General features: G+C 36.2%; 1 long non-coding RNA gene across 1 annotated transcript; it reads right to left on the bottom strand.

Annotated features, from left to right (window-relative positions):
* Window positions 1-311: 311 nt before the first annotated feature.
* Window positions 312-2678, bottom strand: LOC148131503 (uncharacterized). Its single transcript, XR_015748381.1, has 3 exons — window positions 2497-2678; window positions 986-1105; window positions 312-379 (listed from the first exon to the last, which is right to left on the bottom strand). It is a non-coding gene; the product is annotated as an uncharacterized LOC148131503 (long non-coding RNA).
* Between the last annotated feature and the right edge of the window lie 4233 nt (window positions 2679-6911).

The raw sequence follows: 6911 nt of genomic DNA, 5'->3' as shown, positions 1-6911 counted from the left end.
ATCGGATTCATCAGTAGCCCCATCTAATGGCAAGGTAAAGAAGAGGTTATGCTGAAAATATAGGCAATCAGCTGCAAGCATTATGTTGATCAAATGTAATGTGATGGAGGTCAGCAATGCTGATTAGACTTCTGCAAAAAAAAAAAAGAGGAGGACAGGTCAAACCCTGTCACTCCCACCACATTGAAATCTCTGGATAGCAATAGAGACAGTTTCACAGCTGTTTGTAGGGCTTCTAGCCAAAGGAAAAACTAGACTGCTGTCAAGAGATCCAGATGTTGCTGCTGCTGCTGTTGAAGGAAATCATGCCAGCAGTTGTCATGTGAGTACTCTACTTGCCAAACCTGACTGCCTTGGGCCACAGCTGTTGCCTTTGTTGCTGGAACAGCATAGAGCCTCAGATGAATAATCACAGCACCAACACAGTGGGAGGTAGCTCCCGAGTTAAAACTCGAGGGGTAGGGAGGGCAGCTCTTGAATGACTGTGTAACTGTCATGCTCAATTAGAAAAAACAGTTGCACTAATAGTATTACATTTTCAACTGTCTAACTCAAGAGATACGTTTGCAACTTAGTAAATGCAGCACTTCTAGTTTGATGATTGAGAACTTACACTTACTTAAAAAAAAACTTGGGCAAATGACTTTCCAATTACCCTTTTTAATACCACAAAGAACCCCCCCACCCAATAAATTAGAATGTTCTTCTTTAGATGCTCACTGTGTATCAAAATGAACTTTCTTTCAACTTAAAAAATACTCTTTATAATCATGTCTAATGTCATTTAAAAATCTGAAGAGTTAAGATTTCAAAATTAGAAACTTGCTTTGCAGTATGTTACATACATTCAATAAGTAAGCATATTTGAAGATAATACACTGTAGATTTCTTTATATCTCCTAATAGGACAAACTTAGTGCCAGTTTGATGTAATGGTTAAAGACACCAGGCTAGAAACCAGGAGAGTTTAAAGTTCTAGACCTACCTTGGACACAAAGTCAGCTGGGTCATCTTAGGCCAGTCACTCTTTCAGCCCTAGAATGTAGGCAATGGCAAAGCACTTCTGAAAATGTTGTCAGTGAAATTGCAGGGACTTGTCCAGACACTCATCAGGAATCAAAACAGAGTTAAAGGTGTGCATGTATCAGTGTATAAAGAAACAAATGAACAAATCCACAGTGGATATAACATAGCAGACAATTGTGAAAGGTAACAAAGATCTAGATCCTAGCCCTAACAATATCAAGTTTTTGTTTGCATTGGAAGTTTAACAGAACCATGACAGTACAGTGGATAGAATGCAAGCTACTTCTGCTGACTGCTAGCAGTTTCGCAGTTCAATTCTCACTGGCTTAAGATTGACTCAGCTTTCCATCCTTCTGAGGTCGGTAAAATGAGGACCCAGATTATTAGGGGAAATATGCTGACTCTGTAAATCACTTAAAGAGGTTTATAGTAAAAGCACTGTGAAGCAGTATATTATTGCTATTAAATTTGACAAGGTCCAAATTCTATGCATATTTACTGGAATAAAATCTAAACATGCAGCTTCTGCTGTAAGATATTTATAAGTATGTTGTTTTTTCTTTGAAGGTGTTTATTTTCTTTTATCCAGTTTCTTTATATAATATACTATGTTGTTTTTTGTCTAGGAATCATTAGTTCCATTTGTAATACCACCACTTTTTCATCGCATATAAAACCAATTGTTAGGCTTTGTCCCATACTATATTTCATTCTCCTATAATCCAAAATATTAAGGTGGCAGAAACCAATTTATATTTTTATATTCCATTTATAGCCTCCATCATTGTCCTTTATTTGATGTTTTGCAGATGTAATGGATGAATTTCCATTGACTACATTAAGAGTTGAAGACAGTTACTTGATAGCTTGCCTTGTTTTGTGACATACTGCACATTTTTATGTTAATATTGAAGTCTGAATGTACAAAAAAAGAGGTTTTGCCTATTTTAGTCAAAAGTATGCTGACATTAATGAGAATAGTTACAATATGCTTGATAAAATGTTACTTGATTTTCAAGAATGGAAATGTGAGGCAAAATTGTGCACAAATTTCTCCTTTAGGAGAAATGTAGGTATGTTTGAATTTTGTTTGAATTCTTCAATCCAAAATATGACCCAAATCTAAGTCAGGTTTCTCAAAACCTGAGAGATTCCCCACACCCCACCCACACCCCCGTCCCTAAGTCACTGCAATGAGACTTTTGTTATATTAATGGTTTGCTTTGACCTGAAGGGATAAAACTATGTAACCCCAGTTGATCTCACAGAGAAACTACCATATCATGGTTGTCCAGAGATTTGTAGCCCGGAACTTGTAGTCCTAACAAGGTTGCCTATATCTTAGTTGAAAGACATTGTATAGACTTTCATTCTTTGGCTGAACATTAGGAAGATTTTTTTAATCATTTCCTTCTGTTCAATTTCAAGAGCAGGAAAAAGAAGTTGTTAAGAATGTTAGTTTTCACATACCTTGGCAATGTTACCAGGAATTCTGTGCTGCCCTGGGACATGATAAGTTGTGATCTCTAATGCTTTGAAAGATGAGAGCAGGGTGTCCCTTTTTGTACTTACAGTGGAAATCTGAAACTCTCATTATTTCTGCATTTTTTTTTAAAAAAAGACTCCCTGTTCAACATACAGACAAAGCGAGGAGCTTTGATAAAACCTGATCTACATTCAGCAATCTCTGATCTAAGCTTTTTTTAAAAGCACATTGCAGAAAGCAGAGTAATGGCAGGAAATACGACAAGACGATCATATTTTTCAACAGCCCCTCTTCCCTTCCCTTCCTTTTCTCTTGCATCTTTGAATTGTGCCATTGTTCTGTCGGCTCTGTGAGTGCCTCAGTAGCACTTTGGTGTCTTATTACCTCTTTTGTAAATAGTTTGCACAGCACTTCTTCTGTATTATTTCCTGACTTAAGAATTCAGAATCTTTTTTTTTTTTTTTATTTCCAGGCAGCAGTTGCACTGTTGATGTTTGCTTTGCAGAGTTCTTTCTCTCAGGTTTATTTTAACAAAAATAAAAGACCTTTCTTTTTGCTGGGCTATGTTAAAGGTATTGTGATAGTGCCATATTATCCCTGACTCAGCAGGTGTGGATTTTTGTGTGGTTTGTTGGTATGGTTGTATTGTTGTTTGCTATCTACATTGTAAAGAGATATACCATCATTTTCCTCATGTTTTGTAGGAGTTGAAAAGGCTAAAACTGATACCCTGGGTGAAATTGTTTTAGCAGCCCAGAGTGTTAATTTTACTGTAACTTTAGTTCAATTTCTTCTCTTTAGATTGGGGGATGATTCAAACAGAAAGGTAACTTCATAAACTCTGGGAGTGGAAATCATTCCACACAATAGAAACAAGGAAGAAAAATTGCCATTAAATAAACAATAATCCATGTTCTACCTGGACTTGGACAAAAATATGGCATTTCATGGGCTCTCTTCTACTTTTAGTCCACATATGAAAGATAGAAAAATTGTAATTATATTTCTGACTTATAGTAGCATTCTTCATTTATGGCCTCCAGATGCGTTGCATTGCAACTCTCATTATTACCAGCCAGCATTGCTGAACTGGAGAAAAATCCTTAAAAGTAGTGTTGGTAGAAACAGCTCGGTAGCATAAGAGCATGCAGCAAGAGGTCCATACAAAACAAAGCTGAACACAGATAAAGCTATACACAGAAAATGTTGCAGAAGAGACAAGAGCACAACCATACTTATCTGATTTAGGTTATACAGCCCTTCCTCTGACTTCATGCTGTAATGCAGCTGCGCAACAATAAAATGAAGCTTTGGGACAGAAAAATTGGCTGGGAAACCCAGATTTATCTTGCCCAGCTTTGGGTAGAAGAAACTGGCTTAGCTTGTCTTGGTCCTGCAAGTGATTACCCTGTTCAGAATCTCTAATGGAAAGCCTTTTCCTTGATAGAAATGATGCATTTACCAATAGGCAATCCTTGTCTATCTCTCCCCCCACCCCTCAAGGAAACAGTGCAGTAAAGCTTGGTGTCCTGTCAGCTTTTACTGCTCAGCTTTTTCCCTTACTGAGCAATCCCTGTCTGTCAAGCACTTTGAGACAGGCAAACTCAGGAAACAAGAACCACTTGGATTTCAAGGAAAAGCTTTATTGCTGCAAACTAAAGTAACAGAATTTTGAAAGCCTGCCAAAGCAATTCTCCAGCTCAACTTATACCTAGGATAATTAAGGCAGGGTTACTCTGGGCCTTCCCCCCCACACACACATATCCCCCCTTCCTTGGATCAGGAATATTTTCTGTAATGGCTTTGCTTTCTCCTGTAATGGTTGTGCTCTCCCCTTTTTTTGTTAGAATTAGAATTCTTTGTTGGCCAAGTGTGATTGGACACACAAGGAATTTGTCTCTGGTGCATAAGCTCTCAGTGTACATACAAGCAACAAGTGATAAATAATGATCATCATAATAAAATACATTCATTATAAATCAAAAGATAAAACAGTCAGTGATAGTAATGGGATACCAAATAAGCAATCAACATAAGTCATACTAGGATACTAAATAAAATTTTTTAATATACATCATAAGATACAAGCAACAAAGTATAAGAAGATAAGGAAATAGGTAATAGGAAAGATGAGAAGGATAATAGTAATATAGCCCTACTAGGTAGTTTGACAGTGTTGTGGGAATTAGTTGTTTAGCAGAGTGATGGCGTGGGGGGGGAACTGTCCTTGTGTCTATTTGTTTTGGTGTGCAATGCTCTATAGTGCTGTCCTCCGGGTCTCTTAAACAATTAATCACAATATCCAGAGATCTTTGCTTATCTCATCAAATATCTCTCCGATGACCAAAGATTCTTATCCAGAATGTTTACATGAATCAAGTTTGCAAAAATATCATTCTGATATGAAATATTTATAATTTTGGGAAAAGAACTAGTATGATAAGCAACAAAATCATATGCTTATATCCAATATCAGGATAAAAATACATAAGGCTAGAGTTTGTATCTTGACAGCATCATACAATTGTTGTCATTTATCATGCTGGTTAGAAGCAGAGACCAATAGAAGTATGTGTCTCATGTAAATGCATGAAATGTATGAAGAGTGTGAAATACTTAGTTAAGAGAATTGGGTGTCTATGAAACTCTTCCTATAAATATGTAATCACAAACATTTTCAAGGCTGAGACAGTGAAATTCCAGGGCAGTCAAAAGTAGAATTAGGAAGGTGTGTCCTTGTTAGCAATAAAATAATACCAGAAGTGTAACATGTCTTGGATTTTTCTCCATGTTCCATAAGTTTATTCCACTCTTCCTGTTGAGTAGAAACTCAGTATTTGTTGAACTGATTAAATATTTTAATAAAAATGAATGAAAGGATATCAATGCATAGAAAAAAAAAACCTATAGGTTAAGATAGAATAGTTGTTCAGATAGAAAAAGTAGAGATAATATAGTATACCACTTTAGATGATTACAAGCAAGGAGAAAAAACAATTACTTGTGCATAAAATGCAGGAATATTCTCTTTGATTTCCAGTAAATGCTCAAGACTTAAAATATGTATGCCCGTGCCTTAATATTTAAGATAGGTTGTGCCATCTATTGTGTAATCACAAAAGTATGCTATATTTTAACTATAACTATATGGCTATTAATGCTATTAAGCTAGTTATACTATAAGATCAGTTATACCAGTAAGAATTTTTAGACTGAAGTGTTAGGCTTATATTAAATTCCTCTATGTATTGATTAAGGAACTACTATAATTTAGTATTACAGCACTAATCAAGAGCTACCACTTATATAAACTAGGAATACCACTCTAAAAGATGGGAAGGGAAACTATAGGGGTTGATGCTGAAAGGAAGGACTAAAACCCATAATATATAAAATGTAAAGAAACATAATTACAGGCAGTCTGTAAATAAAAGCCTACCTTTGGGGAATGCTCACAGTGTTGCTGGGATAATTAGCAAAAATGAATTGTTTGTACTGACATTTGTGTGAGAGGAAGGGATTACAAGAGAGTAAGTATATGCACAATGGGGAACACATCAGAAAAAGGAATGCGCTGGAACCAGTTGTTTGTCTAGTGTGCCCTGAGTCCTAAACTGTTTAAGAGGGAAATAAAAGCTGAAAGTTAGAAACTCATTAAAGTCTTAACCGTTTTTCAGGTAACATTTGTAAGTTGGCTAATTAAAGTTACAGAAATGAGCTTGTTAACTTATGGATAGTACCTTTTGGGGAAGCACTGCACTATGTAGAAAAGTAGCTCAAGAAAAGATAACTTTTTATGCAATTTCTCCATTCTGCAAAGGGGAAAATTGGATCAGGCAGAGAGGTGGGGGAGGGAGAGAGAGGGAAAGAGATAGAAAAGGAGAGAGAGAAGAGGAAAGAGAGAGACAGGAAGAAGGAGGGAGAGGAGAGAGAAAGAAAAAGAGAGAGAGAAAAGGAAAGGGAGAGAGGGATATAACAGTATTATACTATATATCTATATCTATATCTATATCTATATCTATATCTATATCTATATCTATATCTATATCTATATCTATATCTATATCTATATCTATATCTATATCATCTATATCTATATAGTATTCAGCTTTGTTCAGGTATTTTCCCACGTCATTATAGTTGTGCTTTTAAAGTTGTACCGATGTTTCGGCAGAATCTCATCTGCCATCATCAGGCTTCTGTATTGTGTTCGTCTGTGAGTCAGACTTTCACAGCCGTTTCAGTTTTAAATCTGGGGCTAGCCTACTACAGTGCCAGAATGGTTTTTTCTTAATCCTGATTGGTTGGGAGTCTTGGTCTGTGTTTATTGGTCTTGGAGTTTGCTTTGTTCTTAATCCTGATTGGTTGGGAGTCTTGGTCTGTGTTTATTGGTCTTGGA

This window comes from Notechis scutatus, chromosome 3 (assembly GCF_049901735.1).
Source record: "Notechis scutatus isolate UNSWTSFEM ecotype Mainland chromosome 3, rNotScu1.2, whole genome shotgun sequence".
NCBI classification, from domain to species: domain Eukaryota; kingdom Metazoa; phylum Chordata; class Lepidosauria; order Squamata; family Elapidae; genus Notechis; species Notechis scutatus.
This window is presented reverse-complemented; position numbering and strand designations above follow the sequence as displayed.